Genomic DNA, 25,136 nt, shown 5'->3' with positions numbered 1-25,136 from the left:
CTTTTCCTCTGTTGGTTAAGCTACACTTGTAGTTTAGTCAATACATGGCTTTAAGCTGAGATCAAAAACAACAATAACGATTGAAGAGAAGCCAACATTAACAAACAAAACAAGAATAAAAACATTTTTTTTTGATTCAATAACGAATTTAATTGACACAATTAATTTTTTCATTGATAGTGCTTTAATGAAATTATCCATTACAGACATCAATTAAAAATCATACTGATACATTTAAAAATATAGTTCATTGTATTCATTTCTCTTTAGTTTGATTAAAAAATTGAATATTTTCAAATTCATTTAAAATGAAGTATATAAAAATACAATTGAAAACAATTCAATCGTTGATACCTTTGTGCTACTAAATACTATAATCTTTACATTTTTGTGCTAATTTTTTTTTAAATAATAATAATTTTAAATTTGTAACCTAAATAATCGAGTTTCCCTCCCATATTTGTACTCACTTTTCCCTTCGCATAACCTAATAGCGCCTAAAAGTAGGCAACGGAAGTTATCGACAGTAGGTAAATCGTGTTACTCCTTTGAACTTTAAAATGCAAGTGAAGATTTTTAATGAAATCGAGATATGTTTATTAGGATGATATAAATTTAATTTGAACAAAAATATACTGCAGAAAGTTTGGCCAGACCGAACCTCATGTACCCTGCATCATGGATTCCGTTCAAAGTTCTAATAAAGACTGTCGTCATCCACAATCGAATTACTTTGATTGTGGTAATAGTTGCCAATGGCAACTATTAGGACATACAATTCACACAATATTCAGAGCCTATTTACTTAAAAAGGGTTTCTAGAAACCGTAGTTTTTATCTGATATTTCTGAAAATGAAAATTTTAGAGCCACAAATACATAGGTGTGCCGAAAATGGTGTATATCGGTCCATTTTTATACCCACCACCATAGGATGGGGTGGAGCGTATAAAGTATATATATTCTGGGTCATGGTGAAATTCTGAGTCGATCTGGCTGAAATTTGGTACATAGTGTTGGTATCTAACAACCATGCAAACATCCATCCACATAGGACCATAATTACATATAGCCACCATATAAACCGTTCCCCAGATTTGGCTTGCGAAGCCTCAAAGAGAAGCAAATTTCATCCGATCCGGCTAAAATTTGGTACATGGTGTTGGTATATGGTCTCTAACAACCATGCAGAAATTGCTCCACATCGGACCATAATTACATATAGCCTCCATATAAACCGATCCCCAGATTTGGCTTGCGGAGTCTCAAAGAGAAGCAAATTTCATCAGATCCGGTTGAAATTTGATACGTGGTCTCTACGTCTCTAACAACCATGCAAAGATTTGACCTCCCGAAACTCTTGGAGGAGCAAAATTCATCCGATCCGGTTGAAATTTGCTACGTGGTTTTAGTATATAATCTCTAACAACCACACAAAAATTGGTCCATATTGGTCCATAATTATATATAGCCCCCATATAAATCGATCCCTAGATTTGACCTCCGGAACCTCTTTGAGGAGCAAAATTCATCCGATTAGGTTGAAATTTGGCACATTGCACTAGTATATGTCTCTAATAACCGCCAAAATTGGTCCATATCGGTGTATAGTTGTATATAGCCGAACCCCACAATAACATAAAAATTGGTCCATATCGCCAAAAATAATCTACCAAAATTTTATTACTGTATAAAATTTTGTCAACATTTTATTTTTGTAGAAAATTTTGTCAAGATTTTATTACTACATTAAATTTTGTCAAAATTTCATTTCTTTAGAAAATGTTGTCAGAATTTTATGTCTATAGAAAATTTCGTCAAAATTTTATTTCTATAGAAAATTTTGCCAAATTTTTTTTTTATAGAAACTTTTGTCAAAGTTTTATTTCCTTAAAAAATTTTGTCAAAATTTTATTTCTATAGAAAATTTTGTCAAAATTTTATTTTTATAGAAAATTTTGTCAAAATTTTGCTGCTATAGAAAATTTCGTCAAAATTTTATTTCTATAGAAAATTTTGTAAAAATTTTGCTTCTACACACAAAAAATTATCACCAACATTTTTTCAATTAAACACTTAATTGAATTTGGAAACGGATTCAATTAATATGTTAATTGATTCAATTAAATATTTAATCAAATCCGAATAAAAACCAATTAAAAAAATGATTGATATTTGTTACGTTTCCAATTAAAATATTAATTGATTCAATCAATTTGTTAATCAATTCGGAAATAATTTTCAATTACAAACGTGATTGAAAATTTTTCCGTTTCCAATTACACATGTGATTGATCCAATCATCTTTGTGATTGAAATTGAATAATTTTGAGCTATGGAAAGAGCGAAAAGAGAACAAGAGAATGGGTATTTATTCACATTGTTGAATGATGGAGAGACCAGTCTGTGGAAATAACTCGTAGCGAACGGTTGGGTTTTTCTTTTTCGCGTAAATTGAAAAACAGGATTGGCGACATTCTGTCTGCTGCGTGCGAAATGTGTGCATAAATGCAACAACAAATCATAGCAAAGTGTTGAAATAAATAAAGTGTGCAACAACAAATGGCCACGTGGTAAAGGTTTGAAAAAATATATGGCAGAACGCGTTTGAAATTACCTGTGTGGTATTGTAAAAATGGAAAACAATCTACCGTTATTGAAGGTAAGCAATTGTGAAATGTGAATACCATTTAAGACTGTTTACATTAAACGGACTAAAATAATATATTTTTATTCATTTCTTTTAACATAGTAAGCAATTTTATTTCGTGAAATTGACCAATCAACTCCATCGTTTTATCAAATATGTAAGAATATAAGAATATGTTTGCAATCAAAGGAACTTTTAAAGTTGTAAATTTTTTTTCACTCCTAGTTTTTTAAAACCAAGAGCGGTATGGGTTTGTTGGAAGATTCACCTTGATGTTGCGAAGTAGCGTTTGAATTAAATTGCAGTTTTGTTTTACCTGCCTTTTTCAGTTTGTACCCAAGTAGAGAGCAGTATATATAAACTAATGAGCTCAATTATATAATGGTAAAAAGTTCTCTTTTGGATTTAAAAATATGAAAAATATCCGAAAATAATAAAAATATGTATTTTCCATTTATATTTTTTTCTATTTCCAGAATTTCAAAGTATCATCAATATAATACCAAATATTACATTGCTTTCCTATTATTTTTGTCTTTGATTGATTCAAATTTTAATAGACGATTTCAATATGTGGACATTTTGCAAAGGAATTGTTACTAAAATTAAATTACCGAGCTCCTTAATACACGTTTTTATGCTAAAAGACTACAACTGCAAAGGAAGATTATAAATCTGCAACCTGGAACTAAGAATTGAACTTGATATTCTATGCAGGTAATGTTAAACAAAATTAACTTTTAATTGAACAAAATTAAATTCGAATTATTCTGTTTACTTTCAGAAAAACTAATTTAGCTTACAGGCTGCTGATTTATTGCGCATCTAAATATGTTATTAGAAGGAACATTCTGACATGGTTATTATGATAAGGAAGATAATGATTTATATATTTTATTTTTTCACCCTTTAGTTGTATTGATAGTAATTGTATGTGTTATGTTAGAACAAAACACACAAATGACAAGAACCAAATTTATTTTTCTATTGCATAATTCAAAAAATAATAAAATATTGAATATGTTTTATAAGAAACGCATATTTTTTTTATTTCAAATAAAACTAAATACGATTTTGGGGGCGTAATATAAATTTTTTGATTGAAATTTATAGCCAATTTCAATTAATTATTTAATTGAATGAATCAAATAGTTGATTGATTTTTCTCGCGAAATTAATTAAAATTTTAATTGATTCAATTAACACTGTGATTGAATTTTATGTTAAAAATCAATCACGTTTTTAATTGATTCAATCACACATTTAATTGATTCCGTGACAAAAGTCAATTAAATTTGTAATTGAAAATCGTGTTGGTTTTCAATTAAAATGGGTGATTGATACTATCATTTTCGTGATTGAAGACATTTCAATTAAAAAATGATTGAATCCGCGATTTTCGTGATTGAAATCAAAAAATTTTTTTTGTGTGTATAGAAAATTTCTTCAAAATTTTATTTCTATAGAAAATTTCGTCAAAATTTTATTTCTATACAAAATTTTGTCAAAATTCAGCCTTTATAGACCGATCTCCCGATTTTACTCCTTGGACTTCTAGATATCGCAGTTTTTATCCGATTTCTCAGAAATTGGAAATCAAGAGGTATTTTTGGACCACGAATGGGTGTGTCGACAATGGTGTGTATGGTTCATGTTTTGGTACAGCCCCCATGTAGCACGATCTGCTGATTTGACTTCTTGGGCTTCTAGACACAGCAATTTTTATCCGATTTACATGAAATTAAAAATCTAGAGGTATTTTAGGTCCATAAAAAGGTGTGCGCAATATGGTGTGTATAGGCCCAAGGTTTATTTTTGCCTCCATATGGCCCTATCTCCTGATTTGAGTTTCTAGATATCCGATTTTTTTCCGATCTGCCCGTAATTTAAAATCGAGATATATATTGGGTTCATAAATAAGTGTGCCGAATGTGGTGTGTTACGGTCCACGGTTTGGTTTAGCCCCCATATAGCCCGATCTCCCGATTTGACTTGTTGGACTTCTAGACACAGACATTTTTACGTCGAATATGGTGCGTATCGGTTCATGTTTTCGTATTTACCTCATATAGATCGATCTCCAGATTTTTGACCTCTTAAGTGTGTAGACATCCCAATTTTTATGCGATTTCCCAATTTTATGCCTCTTAAGTGTGTAGACATCCCAATTTTAGGCGATTTGCCTGAAATTCAAAATCAAGAGGTATTTTAGATCCACAGCCGAATATTGGGCGTATCGATCGAATTTGATATATCCTACAATAGACCGATCTCCCGATTTGCCATCAGCAAGTGTTACCGCAACACTTGCCGATGGCAAGGTATCTTAAAACTTCTTCACTCCGTCTTCTCAATTGTAAGTTAGTCCATACGGCGTATATATTACACAAAAAAATGCCGATTAAATATACATATAATTCAGTTTGACAAAATTTTCTATAGAAATACAATTTTGACAACATTTTCTATAGAAATAAAATCTTGAAAAAATTTGTATTGTAATAAAATTTTGACAAATTTTTCTATAGAAATAAAATCTTGACAAAATTTTGTATTGTAATATAATTTTGACAAAATTTTCTATAGAAATAAAATTTTGACAAAATTTCAATGGAAATAAAATTTTGTTGTATGGTTGACCTTTTAGTATAATTATTTGTAGACTATACAGAATGTCAATATCTCGATAAATAAGTCCTGAGGGATAGTCGTGTATAGAGCAATTCTGTATCAAGGACACTAGATATTTTATTTATGAAGACAAGCTGTATGAACAAAGAAAAGAATTGCCCATGCGGATCACCAGCGTCACCGATCATTGCTGATATTGTGATGGAGACACTTTTAGACGACGCAATAGAGAGTATGATAAACAAACCAAAGTTCTTGACGAAATATGTTGACGATTTATTCAGTATTTTAAAGAGAAGTGAAATAGAAGACACATTAGCGCTGCTAAACTCTTTTCCCAAACAAATACAGTTTACAATGGAAAAAGAAATAGATAATAAGATAACTTACCTTGACATGCTAATTTTAAGACACAATGACGAACTTGAAACCAATTGGTGCCAAAAACCTACGGCTTCGGGCAGACTGATAAGCTATCATTCAAACCACCCTCGCAGAATGATCGTGAATACGGCAACCAATTTCATAAAGAGGGTATATAACATATGTGAGGTGAAATTCCAACAAGAAAACGAGATGAAAATACGTACTACACGCAGAGAAGAAACATGATTGCCACAATCATATTCGAAGAGCAAAATAATATGATAGGAGCTTTTTTTGCGGCCATGTAACATTTTAACCTGCAACCATGTTGGCTCAGTGAACATGGTTCTAAGAAAAATGTAATTGTCCTCATCTAAAATGTTATTATATTGATAAAAAGAATTTTGTTTGAATGAAAAGACAATGGTCACGATTTAAAATGTTATGGTATTCATTAAAAATGTTTTTCTCCTAGTTAAAAGAACTGGTCACAACCGAAAATGTTTTGATCTTTATGAAAAAAACTTTTTTCATCGTCGAAAAAAGGACGCCACTTGAGAAAAGAAAACACAAAATTAACTTTATTTGTTTGTTTTTATTTATTTATAAACCAATTCATTATTTATTTGTATTTATAATGCCGTTAAGGCAAACATCATATATTTTTACACACTTTATTTTATTTCAATTTCAACAATAAGTAATTATTCCATATTTACATCGTGCCCATCAAATGTACAAACGCAGACATCATGTAACTGCAAATAAAAATAAATGATACCATATAGCAAAATGCAGAACAAAACAACAGGTACATTTTTTCAATTACACTTTTGTGTTCACATAAAACCACGTGCCACTCCTGAATATGTAAATAAATTAACACAAAACACAGTAATTCCGTATTCTCCGTCTATTCCAAGAAACAATCAACACACGAATGACGCGCAAAATGAAAATAGTGTGTATCTGCTCAATGTTTTTATAAAATTTTTTTCGCTGCAAACAAGTTAAAAAATTAAATGGTCACGAAAAAAATATAAATGGTCTTTATGGCCATGTAATGGTTCTAGACATGTCTATACTTAACCTATAAAAATACTTTTTTCCCTGTAAAAAAGTAAACAAAATTGAATGGTCAGATACATGATTTTCCCGAATGATTTTAATTAGAAGAGCAACAGATAACAGAAATATAATTTCTGCTGAAAGGGAACCAAAGATATATAAAGGATTGATATACATACCAAACTTCTCCGAACGTTTCAGTAATTCCAATATGTTCAACAAAGAAAAGTACCAAATTGCTCAAAAAACTCACAACACTGTCAACAAATTCTTTAGTAGGACAAAATCAAAAATTAAAACCAACGATAAATCGAATGTGGTGTATAAGATCACATGCAATGGAGACAAGTCTGACATATGCCAGAAGGTATATGTCGGTACTACAAAAACTAAATTAAAAACCAGACTCTCTGGTCATAAATCGGACCAAAAAGCAACAGAAAAGCCATTGGAGCAGAAGACGGCACTTTCAGCACATTGTACAACGACGGGGCATCAACCCAATCTGCAAGATGTAGATATTTTAGCCCAGGAGAACAATCACAAAAGGAGATATATGTTAGAAATGCTACATATTATAAATGTACCGACGGAAAAAAGAATAAATTATAAGACTGATACGGACCACTGTGCGCATATATATAAGAAACATTGTTAAAAAATACAGCAAAAAGTAATAGTGTTTAGTGTAAACTCAAACGCAGTGGCGAGCAAGTAACTTTGTCTTATTAAAAATATTAAAAATGTAAATGTCCTAGTAAAAAATTTTTGTAACATAATTTTTAAATATTTGTCTTTCTGTTTAGTTAATTTGTGTTTATTTTCTTTTGTTAAAGTTAATTTCCCTGAGGACGGACAACGATGGTGTTCGAAATATTGGAAAGAATTAAAAATAAAACAATATAAAAAAATTAAGATTTTATTTTGTTTTATTACAACATGACCCCAAGCCTTACAAACTCTACAAATCTGTGGAGGTCAAATCTGTGGATCGGTTTAAATGGGGGCTACATACAATTGTTGACCGATATGGACCATATTTTGCATGGGCGTTAGAGATCATATCCTACACGCAGAGAAAGAATATGATCACCTCAAACATGTTTCAAGAGCAAAATGTTATTTTTGTATGGTAAACATGTTTGTCACTAAAATGTTATATATAATTATGGACCGTTGTGGACCAATTTTTGCATGGTTGTTAGAGACCATATACTAACACCATATACCAAATTTCAGCCGAGTCGGATGAAATTTGCTTCTCTTAGAGGCTCCGCAAGTTAAATCTGGGGAGCGGTTTATATGGGGGCTATATATAATTATGGACCGATGTGGACCAATTTTTTGGCATGGTTGTTAGAGACCATATACTAACATCATGTGCCAAATTTGAACCGGATCGGATGAATTTTGCTCCTCCAAGAGGTTCCGCAAGCCAAATCTGAGTAAAAGTGGTCCGATATGGCCCATTTGCAATACCATCCGACCAAGTTTCAAGTCGATAGTTTGTTTCGTTCGGAAGTTAGCGTGATTTCAACAGACGGACGGACATGCTTAGATCGACTCAGAATTTCTTAGAGTAATATTTCGATGTATTATAAACCCCATCCTATGGTGGAGGGTATAAAAAAAACGACAATAACAAAACAAAACGAAGGAAAATTGCGAATTTTTAAAATACTTGAGGTCAAACGTATGTTATCACACAAGTGTTAGAATGCATTAAAAGTATCAAAATATCACATTTTTTTTAAATTCGCATCCAAAACTCTGAATTCCGATCACACCTTAAGAAGTGATGCAAATTCAGTGCAACGGCTGTTGGAATGGTGGACATCCGTCGTATGACAAGCCTATGTTAAATTCATCGCATCTGCGCCAATTTTGCACTTCCCGGTCCAAAAATAGCATTTTCACTACTTTTTTGGCGACGCTTTTTTTGCTGGGGGTTCATTATTATTTATATACTCCTCTAAATATACTCCGATCAAGAACTTAATTGGCTTATTTATATAGGTATTTAATCTGCTTCCATATGGCTAATATTACACTGAAAAAATGCAGTACTTAAACTAACACTAAATTTAACCTTCAAATGCACAAGAACATCGATTTCTCCAAAAAATAATGCATATAATAACAAATTAGTAAAGAAGAACATCTGCATAGCAGATTTTTTTTCGAGAAATATATTTTTGCGTTTTTTTTGCAAAAATAGTGGTTGTATCTTAAAGGATAGTGCGTATAAACTAAAATTTTTTGTTTACAAAGGTGGCAAGTTTTGTCTCTAAAGTGGTACTACGCTAACGGTGTACGTTGCAGATCACAAAGTGAGTTTACGCCCCATAATATTGCGGAGAATACTAAAGCGGTTGCATGACATTTTTGTGGAAGCATTTAGAAAAAGTACAAATCCCTTAAGAATTCCATACAAACTACTATGACACTTTCTGAATTATGAGTTTTTCCTAACTGTAATCAAATTCATTTCAAATGTCAATCAAATAGATTTTTCTTTCCAGAAGGGAGGAAAACTCTTCCCTTAATTCTTAACCCTAAATAGTTTTCATTGGTTAACCCTTTCTCCATAAAAGTTGTAAGAAGCAAGTGAAAAAACATGGTTATTACAAAGCGAATTGAATTAGAAGTGTTAACTTTTTGAGGACTTTTTGGCCAATTGCAGTCATCAAAATATCCTTATGTTCCTGTAGTCGGCAAAGCCAGGAATAAAAGTTTGGTGACATTTGACTGGATTCACTTCCCGGGAAGTATGAAACCAACAAACAAAATAGCCTTCACTGTAAACAATGGCATATACATCACCCCATCCAATGATTTGTATCCTTCTTATCCTGGGGCTTGTCGTGTTTTTTGCTTTTTGATATTTGATTCAATTACAAGGACCTGCTTGCCACTGCAATAACGTGAAACAAGTGAAAATATTCACAACTTAAAGGACAATTCAAAAGGGAAACAAAAAAAAAAAAGAAATTATGAACAAAAATATATTTTTTGCTGTTTATTTGAGTGGCCATCCCCCTTTATCGTGAATTTTTGGTCATGACTACTGGTCATAAGAAAAAGTTTTATGCGTCGAGAAAAGTTATTTCTTGTACATCTCCCCGCCCCTTACGCACTTGTCGTAGAAGGATGATTGTTGTTTTTATGAGACGACCAGGCCAGTGAGTATTGTTAAAATTGCAACTGCCATCTCTCGGGAGTCCTGGGGGAAATGTGAAACAATGAATGAAAATAAATGAATTTCTCGTTGTTTTTCGCACACGCTCTCTCCCTCTCTCTTCAATACGAATATCTTTTTCGGTTGACTACTTCTCATTTGCTTACTCACTTGCATTGCAATTTTCTCTTTATAGAGCTCCCCTCTTCTCATGCATTACCCATAATACTTACTCTTACTCTGAGAATTATTCTTTTCTCCAATTGTCAGTTTATGATTTTATTTCTGGTGAGAAATTAAAAAAAAAAAAACAATCCAACCAAAGAAGAAAAAATTACCCAAAATTAATTTAATATTATCCCTGGGCTCAGGGTTTATGACCAAGGGACAATATAAAGATTTCCTGGCAAGCCATTCATTTATTCCAATTTTTTTTTGATGGAGGGGTAATTCTGGCCGTAGGTTGGAAAACAACTTTTTCTTTGATTTGTTTTATTTGACTGGTGGTGTTTTATGACCGCCATGGCTAATATGAATATGAGATTTGGTCTTAAATTAAATTGCAAAAAGAGAGAAAATAAATAAAAATGAAAGAGATCGTGATTGAAAAAGATATTTTGATAAAAGAAACAAAATGATTAGCAATATAATATTTTCCACTACTAAAGTTTAATACAAATAAAAGCTGCATTTTTATCCAGATGGAAAAATATATTTCTGTTATATTCCATTGCATATTTATAGGGATAAGATTTGATTACTACACTGAAATTAATTATTCAACATATTATTAAAAATTTTCTAAGTAGCTAATTGGACATGAAGTTTGAAGAATGGTTATTATGATGTTATTGGATGAAAATGCCTGATAACAATCCATTAAAGGTTGACTAGAACAAAAAGATTTGCATAAAAATATAAAATATGCGGTATTTGGTGTTACACAATTATCATAGTTAGAAAAGTGACAAAATTTCCACTTATAAAAAACAAGATTAAAATCTACTAGTCTAACAAAATCGAAAAGTTGAAATCTATTATTTGTTATCTCCAAATTCCATTAATCGATTTTTAGTCGTTAAGAAAATTAAGTCTAATAGAAAGGACAAGTATATACTGCCAGGTCGTATCTTTTGTACCCTCCACCATGGATTGCATAGAAACTTCTACTAAAGACTATAGTCCACAATCGAATTACCTGGGTTGTGGTAACAGTTGGCGATGTCATGGTATCCTACAACTTCTAAAATACGTATTCTAAATTGTAAGTTAGTCCATACACGCAGAGAAGAAACATGATTGTAACAATCATATTCGAAGAGTAAAATAATATGATAGGAGTTTTTTTTGCGGCAACCATGTAACATCACCTGCAACCTGTTGGCTCAGTGAACACGGTTCTAAGAAAAATAAAATTGTCCTCATCTAAAATGTTATTATATTGATAAAAAGAATTGTGTTTCCATTCAAAGACAATGGTCACGATCTAAAATGTTATGGTATTAGTCAGAAATGTGTTTCTTCCAGTTAAAATAACATGGTCACAACCTAAAATGTTTTGATCTTTATGAAAAACTGTTTTCGTCGTCGAAAAAAGGACGTCACTTGAGGAAAGAAAACACAAAATTAACTTTATTTATTTATTTTTATCTATTTATAAACTACTTCATTGCTTATTTGAATTTATAATGTTGTGCAAACAAAGTTCACATTTATACACTCTATTTGGCTCTATTTCAATTATAAGTAATAATTCCATATTTGCGTCGTGCAAATGAAAAAAATTTTGACAAAATTTTCTATAGAAATAAAATTTTGCCAAAATTTTCTATAGAAATAAAATTTTAACAAAATGTTCTATAGAAATAAAATCTTGACAAAACTATACACCGATATGGACCAAGTTTGGCATGGTTGTTAGAGACCATGTACCAAATTTCAACCGGATCGGTTAATTTTCTTCTCTTGGAGGCTCCGCAAGCCAAATCGGGAGATCGGTTTATATGGGGACATGTTTGTTAGAGACCATATACTAACACCATGTACCAAATTTCTTCCCTTAGAGGCTCCGCAAGCTAAATCTGGGGATCGGTTTATATGGGGGCTATATATAATTATGGACCGATGTGGACCAATTTTTGCATGGTTGTTAGAGACCTTATACTAACACCATGTACCAAATTTCAGCCGGATCGGATGAAATTGGCTTCTCTTAGAGGCTCAGCAAGCCAAATCGGAAGATCGGTTTATATGGGGTCTATATATAATTATGGACCGATGTGGACCAATTTTTGCATGGTTGTTAAAGACTAACACCATGTACCAAATTTATTCTCTTAGAGGCTGCGCAAGCTAAATCTGAGGATCGGTTTATATGGGGGCTATATATAATTATTGCCCGATGTGGACCAATTTTTGCATGGTTGTTAGAGACCTTATACTAACACCATGTACCAAATTTCAGCCGGATCGGATGAAATTGGCTTCTCTTAGAGGCTTCGCAAGCCAAATCTGGGGATCGGTTTATATGGGGGCTATATATAATTAGGAACCGATTTGGAACAATTTTTGCATGATTGTTAAAGACCATATACTAACACCATGTACCAAATTTGAACCGTATCGGATGAATTTTGCTCCTCCAAGAGGCTCCGGAAGCCAAATCTGAGCGTCGGTTTATATGGGAGCTATACGTAAAAGTGGTCCGATATGGCCCATTTGCAATACCATCCGACCTACATCAATAACAACTTCCTGTCCCAAGTTTGAAGTCGATAGCTTGTTTCGTTCGGAAGTTAGCGTGATTTCAACAGACGGACGGACGGACATGCTTAGATCGACTCAGAATTTCACCACGTCCCAGAATATATATATATATATATATATATATATATATATATATATATATATATATATATATATATATATATATATATATATATATATATATATATATATATATATATATATATATATATATATATATATATATATATATATATATATATTTATTTATTTTTTTTTTCGATGTATATATATATATATATATATATATATATATATATATATATATATATATATATATATATATATATATATATATATATATATATATATATATATATATATATATATATATATATATATATATATATATATATATATATATATATATATATATATATATATATATATATATATATATATATATATATATATATATATATATATATATATATATATATATATATATATATATATATATATATATATATATATATATATATATATATATATATATATATTTATTTATTTTTTTTTTCGATGTGTTACAAACGGAATGACAAAGGTAATATACCCCCCACCTTATGGTGGAAGGTATAAAAAGGCAGATTAAATACCAATTTTTGAGCAAATTTGAAGCAAGATCAAATGTGCTTATTCAGGAAATTTTCTTATCCAGGAGGCTCTATAAGCAAAATTTGGGGCTCGGTTTATCTGGGGCATGGTTAATATTGTCTACTAACACAACGTACCGAATCGGATGAAATTTGCTTTTCCAAGAGGCTCCGCAGGTCAAATCTGGGTATCGGTTTATATGGGGCTATATATATTTATGGACCAATATGGGCAAATTTTTACCCGGGTGTTAGAGGCAGTATGTTAACACCACGTACCAAATTTTAAACGGATCGGACGAAATTTGCTCCTCTAAGAGGTTCCGCAAGGCAAATCTGGGGATCCGTTAATGTGTGGGCTATACGTAAAAGTGATCTTATATGGTGCATTTGCAATACCATCCGACCTACATCAATAGTCAATAGGGAGCCACCGTGGTGCAATGTTAGCATGCCCGCCTTGCATACACAAGGTCGTGGGTTCGATTCCTGCTTCGACCGAACACCAAAAAGTTTTTCAGCGGTGGATTATCCCACGTCAGTAATGCTGGTGACATTTCTGAGGGTTTCAAAGCTTCTCTAAGTGGTTTCACTGCAATGTGGAACGCCGTTCGGACTCGGCTATAAAAAGGAGGTCCCTTGTCATTGAGCTTAACATGGAATCGGGCAACACTCAGTGATAAGAGAGAAGTTCACCAATGTGGTATCACAATGGACTGAATAGTCTAAGTGGGCCTGATACATCGGGCTGCCACCTAACCTAACCTAACCTAACCTAACCTAACCTAACCTAAAGTTCTCATAATTTTGTTTTTCTATAGAAAATTTTCAGTAGATACATTTCTCAAAATTTTATTTCTATAGAAAATGTTCTTAAAAAATTTTTTTATAGAAAATTTTCACAAAATTTTATTTCTATAGAAAAATTTATCAACATTTTATTTCGATTGGAAATTTTGTCAAAATTTTATTTCTATAGAAAAATTTTGTCAAAATTGTATTTCTATAGAAAAATTTTGTCAAAATGTTATTTTTATAGAAAGTTTTCTCAAAATTTTATTTCTATAGAAAATTTTCTCAAAATTGTATTTCTATAGACAATTTTTGTCATAATTTTATTTCTGTAGAAAATGTTGTCAAAACTTTGTTACTATTGAAAATTGAAGTACCTCTTATTTGGAGATGAATATTTTGCAAAATCTGCCACAATATCAAGAATTCTAACAATCTTCCAAACAGTATAAAACCTACAATTTTTGGTAGAATTCTACCAACTGTGTTTCCAGTCCGACCAAACTCAATACAATTTTCACTTATTTTCAACTTCGATTAACAAGAAACCTCATCAAAAAGTTAAACAAAATTTCTAATTTTTTTTTTATTAAATCCCCCTAAACACCCACTCCCCACCATACTCATCATTAATTCGTGGAACATAAATTAAGGAAATTTTTTTTTTTGTATAAACACGAGTTGGTATTTGGATGTTTTTTTTTTTCTTCTATCTTTTTGCTCAACACTCTCATATAAATATCTTCAGACTCCTTGGGGAAATTTGAAAATCGCACTCCATTTTCATTCATTCTATGAACTGTTCCATGTCCTGGGTGTGTGGTTATTGTTTGTTTCTTATATGCCTGTCTTTTTTCAAAGGCATGGAATGATGGTACCCTGAATGTGGTACATCGCTCTCTCTCTCTATGCTATTCATTTACATGGTATTGTATTAAGATATACTACATCTACTGGTCCTTCTCCGGATACTGACTGAGTTGGCTGTAACAAATCTTCTTGCACTGAATATGTGGTTTTTGTTTCATTATTATTATTGTAATATGGCTATATGCTGTGTGGTGGTCGGAGTCAAAGAATCATGTGAATGCAGAGGGGCCAACAGTAAGTGTTAATGTTGAGGAGTTGGAGATGGTTTCTTGATATTTTTCATGTTCACATCACATCTGATTTAACTAAAAAAGAAGGGGCGAGCAGGATTTTTTCTAAGGCTAACAACATTGCTCCTTTGAATGTAATCTACATGGGGACTACCACATGACTGACTCAAGAAACCAGAAATGAGCAGATTTCCAAATGAGCAAAAAATCTGCAATATACCAACAATGTTTGTTCTTTCACACTTTTATTTGTTTGTGGGGGTTTTGCAGAGGTTCTACATCCCCTCATTCCGAAATTAAATCCCTGCATTACAATAGAATCATAGCATATAATATTCTGGAATACTTACTGCTATGCTTTGATATCATCTCCCCTCCCACTCCATTTTTACTCACTTCATCTCTTCAAGTACATTCACATAATTAGAGGAGGCGTGAAAATTGCATTTATTCGCTTTATTGCTCTAAGGGGGAATTGCTCGATTTATTTTATGAGATTACTTTCAGCCACATGTCATTTAATCAATGTCATCGTGGTAAAGTTCTTGAAGGGTTTATTAATCTAAAGTTAATTTTTAATAAAACTTTTAGTAAAGTTTGATTGTAGACAAAATAATATAGAAATTTTGCAAATTGTAATGAAGATTTGGGATTTTAAAAAATCTCATTTAAAACTTGAGTATAAAACGTTCTGGCAAATATTTTTTCACTTCCATTGCGATTTCTCAATTTATACAGAATTTTGTTCACAAACAAAAAACTAAACTTCCTTACGCCCAAACTGAATACACTAAAACTTAGTTCAAATGTTTCTAGTTGAAATGAACTAAAATATAATAAAAATTTGTTTTCTCATTTTTTAAAATGTTAGGTTAAAGTAGCAGCCCGATTTAATTTCAGGTTCACTTAGACTATTCAGTCCATTGTGATACCACATTTAACTAAAAGTACCTATTCCATATGGGCACTTCTAGTTTTAACCGCTGAACCTTCTTGATAATTTTTCTTTGTTGAACCAACCAGATTGTTCCAAAAACATTAGCAGACTGCTTAAGTTAACGTTTTCCAGATCCGCCAGTAATCTGAAACTATATGCTCCTAAAAGTTGCTTGCGCTTTACACAAAATGCAGGACACTCACACAAGAGGTGTTTAATTGATTCCTTTTCCTCCGCATCATGACAGCTCATACAATAGTCATTATTCTTCGCACCAATAGTTTTTGCAAAATCGCCTATCAGGCAGCGACCCGTTATAGCAGATATCAGGAGTGATATCTGCCGTCTCGAGAACTCTAGCATATTCAGTGTGCGGTTTAAGTTTAAATGGGCCATATTTGCTTGGTGTCGTTACAACCCTTGCAATTCTCCCATCGAACATTTGCCATCATAACAGGCTTCTCACGCTACCTGCTACCTGCAAGCAGCCAGGGGCATACCAACAGATTCTTGTTCCACTGGAATATGTAAGGTAGTTCCTAGCCTTGCTAACACATCTGCTTCGCAGTTCCCCGGTATGTTCCTATGGCCAGGCACCCGTATTAGGTGAATATTGTACTGCTCAGCCATCACGTTGAGAGATTTGCGGCAGTCGATGGCCGTTTTCGAGTTGAGGAACACAGAGTCCAAGGATTTTATTGCAGGTTGACTGTCTGAGTATATATTAATGCCCACATTTTTTGGAACATTACTTCTTAGCCAATTCACCACCTCTCTTATTGCCAATATTTCAGCCTGAAAAACACTGCAGTGATTAGGTAATCTTTTCGCTATTCGAATTTCCAGATCTTTAGAATATACTCCGAACCCCACTTGTCCATTCAATTTGGAGCCATCAGTATAGAAATCTATATATCTTTTATTCCCCGGGGTCTGTGTACACCACGCCTCACTGTTTGGAATTAGAGTTTCAAACTTTTCGTTAGGCACATCTGGAATTACTTTGAGGACCGAACTGTAACCGTACACTTTTTCCAACCACAGCGATAGCTCGCGCAACCGCACAGCCGTTGTTGCAGCTGACTGTTTGGCCAAAATGTCTAAAGGCAATAGATGCAGCATGACATTAAGGGAGTCTGTTCCTGTCTTACTAAATGCGCCTGATATACATAAGCACGCCATACGGTGAACTTTATCTAAACCAGACCTATAACATAGGTCTAACCACTGCCGTGAATAGCAAATGCACAATTTTTGGTTTTAGTCCCTATTGCCTTTTGGCACGAGTACAAAGCTACCGTGGCTTTTCTCACCCTTTCTTCAATATTAAGCCTAAAATTCAGCTTCCTGTCCAAAATAACGCCAAGGTATTTTGCACACTCACCAAAGGGAATTTCAATACCCCCTAAGGGGAGTTTTGTGATCTTTGCAGTACATGACTAGTTCTGTCTTTGCTGGATTTACCTCAAGACCATTATCTTTCGCCCATTTCTCAGCGATCCGGAGAGCTCTCTGTATAATATCTCTGATTGTGGATGGAAATTTTCCCCTGACTGCTGGAGCCACATCATCTGCGTATGCCACCACTTTTATTCTTTCGTTTTCTAGGGAAACCAGAAGGTTGTTTATAGCAACATTCCAAAGAAGAGGTGATAGAACTAACAGCCTAAGTATACCTGGATCAACATTCAGAGTTGTCAGTCCATTTAATATCGAGCTCGGATAGACATTATTGAACGCCTCTTCGATGTCTAGAAACGCCACGATTGTGTATTCTTTGACAGATAGTGAGCTTTCAATAAAGCTGACTAGTTCATGCAATGCGGTCTCAGTAGACCTGCCCTTCAACGCTAGTTCTAAGATACATGTCTATCATCCTCTCCAGGGTCTTAAGTAGGAATGAGGATAAGCTGATTGGTCGGAAATCCTTTGCACTCGCTTTAGGTATGAAGACGACTTTTGTTTCTCTCCACTTTTCTGGAATATATGCTAAGTTTACACATCGTTTATATATCACCGTATTTTTTTAGAAACTTTGTTTCATATATGCTTAATTCAATTTTTTTATTTCCTCCCATTTCAATTTGATCAATTTATGGAAAATTCTCTCCAAGACAAATAGCATGTACTTCTGTCTAAAATGACCGTGTATTAGGGTATCCAAAAACCAGTTTTTTTGAAAAGTTGGATTTTGGTTTATCCGAAAAACATAATTAAAACAAGTATATATGGCCGTAAGTTCGGCCAGGCCGAATCTTATGTACCCTCCACCATGGATTGCGTAGAAACTTCTACGAAAGACTGTCATCCACAATCGAATTACTTGGGTTGTGGTACCTTAAAATTTCTTAACATCGTTTTCTAAATTGTGAGTAAGTCTATACGTGGTAGAGAGCCAGAATTTAAATATGGGGGTCGCTTATATGGGGTCTATATACAATTGTGAACTTGATATGGACCAATTTTTGTGTGATTGGGGATCGATTTAGCTGAGGGCTATATATAACTATAGACCGATATGGACCTAGTTAGGCATGGTTGTTAAAGGCTATATACTAGCACAATGTACCAAATTTCAGCTGACTAGGATGAAATTTGCTCTTCCAAGAGGCTCCAAAACAAAATCTCGGGATCGGTTTATATGGGGGCTATACATGATTGTGGACTGATATGGACCACTTTTGGCATGACTGTTAAATATCATCTCGTACCAAATTTCAACCAAATCGGATGAATTTTGCTTCTCCTACAGGCACCGGAGGTCACATCTGGGGATCGGTTTATATGGGGGCTATATATAAATATGGACTGGTATGAACCAATTCCTGCATGGTTGTTGTATACCATATACTAACATCACGTGCCAAATTTCAACCGAATCAGATGAATTTTGGTCTTCCAAGAGGCTCCGCAGGTCAAATCTGGTGATCGGCTCATATGGGGAATATATATAATTATGGACCGATGTGGTCCATTTTTTGCATGGTCATTAGAGACCATATACTAACACCATGTACCAAAGTTCAGACGGATCGGATGAAATTCGCTTCTCTTGGAGGATCCGCAAGCCAAATCGGGGGATGGGGGCTATATATAATTATGGACCAATGTGGACCATTTTTTGCATGGTCATTAGAGACCATATACTAACACCATGTACAAAATTTCAGCCGGATCGGATGAAATTTGCTTCTCTTAGAGTCTCCGCAACCCAAATCGGGGGATCGGTTTATATAGGGGCTATATATAATTATGGACCGATGTAGACCAATTTTTGCATGGTTGTTAGAGATCATATGCTGACACCAGTACCAAATTTCAGCTGGATCGGATGAAATTTGCTTCTCTTAGAGTCCCCGCAAGACAAGTTTGGGGGCTATACGTAAAAGTGGTTCGATATGGTCCATTTGCAATACCAACCGACCTACATCAATAACAACTACTTGTGCCAAGTTTCAAGTCGATAGCTTGTTTCGTTCGGAAGTTAGCGTGATTTCAACAGAAGGACGGACGGACATGCTTAGATCGACTCAGAATTTCACCACGACCCAGAATATATATATACTTTATGGGGTCTCAGAGCAATATTTCGATGTGTTACAAACGGAATGACAAAGTTAATTTACCCCCATCCTATGGTGGAGGGTATAAAAAGGGGTTTTTGAAAAGTCGGGTTTCGATTTATCCGAAAATCCCAATTTTTTAAAACCCGATTTTCTGTTTTTTATTTTTCTCGAAACCGATTAAAACCGACAAAATAAAAAATTTTTGAAAATGAATTTTGAACACTAATTTTTTCAGAAAAAAAGAAATAATAAGTAAACAAACGTATTAAGGATTAAACGTAAACGTATTAAGGATTAATTCATGATACACAGAAAAAAATTTCACGAAAGTGTTTCCAATTAAAATCTCAATTGAGTTTTAAAAAATATTCAACTAAAAAGTTAATTGATTCAAAAAAATTTATAATTGAAATAAAAATAATCACAAAAATAAAAAATATCAATTAATTTTATCTTTTTGTTGTTTTTTCGATCTTTATTTTTCAACTAAAAGTTTTTAGTGGTTCTAAATTTTTTAATTGGATCAATTAATTTTTTTAATTGATACTATCATTTCTGTGACATTTCAATTAAAAATTAATTGGATCAATAAATTTCGTGGCTGAAGACGAAAAAATATTTTTTTTTTGTGTGTTTACAACCAGTTCGACAAAAAATTAGACTTCGGAAGAAGCACATGACAAAGTTCATAGAAATTCCATTGAAATATAGAAAAGCGGTTAACCGATGCACAGTGGTCGATTTGAAATATTTAGGCGGCCAAAAATATTTTTGGACGTTAATGGCTTCGAAAGACTGTATTTAAAAAAAACTACCTATTTATTTTAAAAAATAAATAAGAAAAACATATATTTTATAATAAAAAACACATTTTATTCTCATAAATCATAAATAAATAAAAATGAATTAAATTTTCTTATTGAAAGATGTTTCTATCTCGACTTCTTCGTGCTCAATACTATATTGTGTGGGGCTCGGCAGGTTCTAATAGTTCTATAACTTCACTAGAAAAAATCTTGTGTGAAGTTTTCTTTAACGATCTTTCACTACTTACGAGTGGATCTGAAGTAAGGAGCAATCTTTGATAAATATCACGGTTGCATTCTTCCCTTGAAAATTTTCTTGAAAAATTCTGTCTGTATGACCGAAAATGTTTATTTCGTGCTTCTGCAGCCTCCTCCGACAATTGGCCCATGGGCAACAGTGCATTATCTATGATGGTCGCCCCATGTAATAGTAATTTATGCATTGTTGGAGTCATGGGATGCCAGTCGTATAATTCCACATACATTTGCGCGGTGTTGAAGGCATATTCTTTGAATTTTGTTGTATTTATTTTGTGTCCACTTGAAATCGCCTCTAATAAGATTTTAAATCTGTATATTAATTCGTGGTTAATGCCTGTTATGTCCGCCGCTAATTCTGTGTTTTCAAAAAATCTCCTACTCGTATTTCCATCATTGGTATTACCAAAATTGGCTTTAGGCATGTCAACCAACAGGCCAGTTTCTAAGCGGAATCTTTCTTGGATTTCTTTTTTCCTTTCTTCTTCTAATGCTTTCTCTTCCTGGGTCCTTTTCTTTCCATATTTCTTCACGGGCAATTTATATGCCACATGCAGAATGCTCTCAAAAATACGTATTTTTGCGTGTAATACCGAAATTCCAAACTTAAGAGCATCGGGACTTATTTCGTTCTGTTTGCTTAAATTATTGAAATCTTTGGAAGTGGCGCCACATATATAGCATCGGCTAGTTGAGGTCGTGTTGGTTACAGCATTGCAAACATTGCCATCAACCATGGTCATTTTCAAAATGTGATTATAATCAAATTCTTTTCCTTCAATATGTACTTTTGTAGGAGTGAGGTTCTTAATTTCATTTTGCACATAACATATTTCCTCTTTTGTTACATCTGTACACTCTCATAAAAAATCGCTTCTGTAACATATACTCCCAAACATATTTTGCTTCAAGCATATACATTTTTGGGTATTGCCCAAACATTTATATGTTTGATCTCTTCCAATAATTAATATGTTTGAAAGCATATTGGTCTAAACAATATATGTTTGGGTAGTCTAAGTTCCAAACATTTTGTATTTTTGAATCCAAATTCAATAATGTTGTCTTCCAAAAAACAATATGTTATTATGTGAACATATAATATGTTTGGAAGCATTTTGCACCCAAAAATATTATATGCTTAAAAAAATTCTCCCAAACAATATTGTGCTCAAAATGTTATTTATTTATTTATATATTTACAATCATAATGAATTATGAAAATAAACAGGTAATATAGGTGCTAACAACATAGGTTTTCGACCTGAATGCTCAAAATTTTGTTTCTGCCTAATTGTATATTCTCCCACATCTTTCTCACTTCCACGAGATTTTTTAGTTCTTAGCACCTTTTTCTGTAATACAAACATTGTATTATATATATTCAATGATATGATTTTTTTTATTTTAATTTTACCTTTTGCCGGACGGGGATTCGAACAGCGGACCACACAGTTTGTAAGGATCAAAGAAGTAGCTGATCAATTGCCCAAGGAAAAATAAAATGTTAATTTTGTAATAACAAGCAACAACCACCAACTTAATTCAATATCGCTCCCTGTTAAATAGCGCTCCAAGCTACTAAACACATATATGTTTATAGGCTATTTCTAAATTAATATATGTTTGCATCAAAGCATATTATATTTACAAACATTTTATGTCCCAAACATAATATGTTCTAACATATTAACATATATGTCCCAAACATGTTATGCTAGTTTATGAACATTATATGCTTGCACTCAAAAATATTATGTTTAAAAATTTGTGTTCCAAACATATCATGTTTATAGCCAAACATATGAAAAACAGTCTTTTTCATCCGTGTAGTTTCTTTCACATACCGAAATCTGATGGGGCGGCAAAATCGTGGTGATGATGGTGTTGGGTTTTGCCATAACACTTTATTGTTTTCTTTACCACAAATAATTTGAAGCGGGACAAAAGAACTCAAAAATATACTAGCATCGGATTCGGCGTCTTCTGAGAATTTTTGTTTGTACCGCGCTTGTTGTGACCCGTCACAACCCCATTTATAAATGATCGTTAATGACTTTCTTTCAATTTCGTTAAGGGTTAATAACACTTCTTCCAGGTAGATTGATAACCGTTGAATAGTATGATCCATTAGGTATTGTAAATTAATTTCTGCGCAGGTAGCCGTTACTCGCAATGCCGTCTTTGGTGGGTAGCATTCTTGTTTTGCTTTCAACAAAAGGTCGTAACAAGGGTAATGCTTTGGGTTAGTTGCCCTTATTATTTCATATTGTCGTCTTGTTAGAGCAGCTTCTACGAACATTTTGAGTGCTTGGAACGGGGTCAAAGGAGCAATGGTTTCATTGGTCTTGGAATAGGCTTTTCTATATTGACTAGCCTTTGTTGGCGAATTTCCTATTTCTTTGAGCACTTTTGAGGCATTTCTCTGTCCCTTCGTTTGCAATATGACTTGTGCGGCATGTATAATCATTTCATCATCAACATTTGATCGAAGTTCCTCAGTTTTTCTTCTCTTGCTTCGTTCACTCGATTCCGAAAATGATTTGCTCGGACGACCTGGTTGATTAAGCGAATGCACTGGTATTTCAAAAGTGCCTTCCAGCCAATTCTGGTTGTTTTTCATAAAAACTTCTTCAACTTTATGAGCTTTTAGCCATCTCTGTTTAAACTCGTGTTTGATGTAGGAAAATTTATGTTTAAGGTCCTTTTTTCTTTCCACAGTGTCTCCGCAAGACACTAGCAAGTGGTTTTCTAAAAATTCCAATTTTTCATCCATATTCGGTAAATTTTGAATTTGCATTTGCTCAAACAGACATTTACGAGTTACTATTTTCACCCCCGATGAACTAGGCATCTCCATAGCAAATTTTTGTTTTTTTTTTAATTTTTTTAACAAACTACTTTGAACTGCTGTCTGCTGGATTCTGCGAGATTCTGCGGGATTCTGCGGCTCTTGTTTTTTTAAAGAAAAGCTAAATGTGTAACGTATTCAATAAACAAAAAAATATGATCCGGACGAATCCTGATCCATAACAAAATTGCTTTTGAAATTAAAATAAATTTTTTTATGTGAAAAAGAGGATATGTTCAACTACCGAAAAATATAACGAAAGTTAAAAATAAAAGTTAAAACTATTATTTATCTAATAGAAGCTTACTTGAGCTATTGGAATCACTTTCACTTTCACTTCACTACACAACTTAAAATAAGAATACATGCGTATTGCGAAATTTGATATAATCCGCGCACCCAAATCGAAATACGTATCACGTCAACGATCAAATTGCGTCTAATTGCACGGAAGGGGTAACGTATGGTTGTTAAAAAAAGGATGGGGGTAATTCGGGGAAGTGTTTACTACAGGTAGACGTCAAAATTTTATTTAATTACTCAACATCTACCTACGTGCGATGGTCAAAACCCGGTTTTCGCTGTTAACCCAAGATGCAAAGTTTTTCGCTATCTGGTTTCGGTTTGTGTAATGGAATCCGGTTAAGCGGTGTCGATTTTGAACACCCTAATGCTGTATTAGCTCGAAAAATGCTAAACTGACTTACTTAAAATAAAAGTAATCATGAGATGAAAATAAGGTACTTCATTTTTTTGATATCTTATTGGGAAGGGGGTCCTCCCCTTTTCACGGCTTTTTGAAAAGTGGATAAAAGTTCCCCGATTTGCTCAAAATTTTCATGGAAGTTTAGGGATGCCGTCTAAACAGAGATCCGCAATTTTTATGTTTCGAATTTTATTCGGGGAGGGAGACCACCCCTTTGGCAGACTTTATTTACCTTCTCCGATTTGCTTGAAATTTTGCAAAGGTTGTGAAATTAATAGAGTGTACCTGATTTTTCGATATTTCACAGAAAAAAATTTCACGATCATTTTTCCAATTTAAATCTTAATTGAGTTTTAAAAAATTTTCAATTAAAAATTTAATTGAATCAACAAATTTTTTAATTGAAATAAAAATCAATCATACAAATTAATAGTATCAATTAATTTTTTAATTGGATCAATTAATTTTTTAATTGACTGCCAATTAATTTTTTAATCCGTGATTGAAGACATTTCAATTAAAAAATTAATTGGATGAATTAATTTCGTGATTGAATCAGAAAAAAATTTTTTTGTGTGTTTTGTGTTTACTTATTATTTGAAATTTTCAGGGAATTTTCTATAAAAATAAGATTTTGACACATTTTTCCATAGAAATAAAATTTTGACAAAATTTTGTATACAAATAAAATGTTGACAAAATTTTCTATAGAAATAAAATTTAGACAAAATTTTCTATAGAAATAAAATTTTCGCAAAATTTTCTATAGAAATAAAATTTTCACAAAACTTACTATTAGAATAAAATTTTCACAAAATATTCTATAGATA

The sequence above is a fragment of the Haematobia irritans genome, chromosome 5 (assembly GCF_050003625.1).
Source record: "Haematobia irritans isolate KBUSLIRL chromosome 5, ASM5000362v1, whole genome shotgun sequence".
In the NCBI taxonomy this organism is placed as follows: Eukaryota; Metazoa; Arthropoda; class Insecta; order Diptera; family Muscidae; genus Haematobia; species Haematobia irritans.
This window is presented reverse-complemented; position numbering follows the sequence as displayed.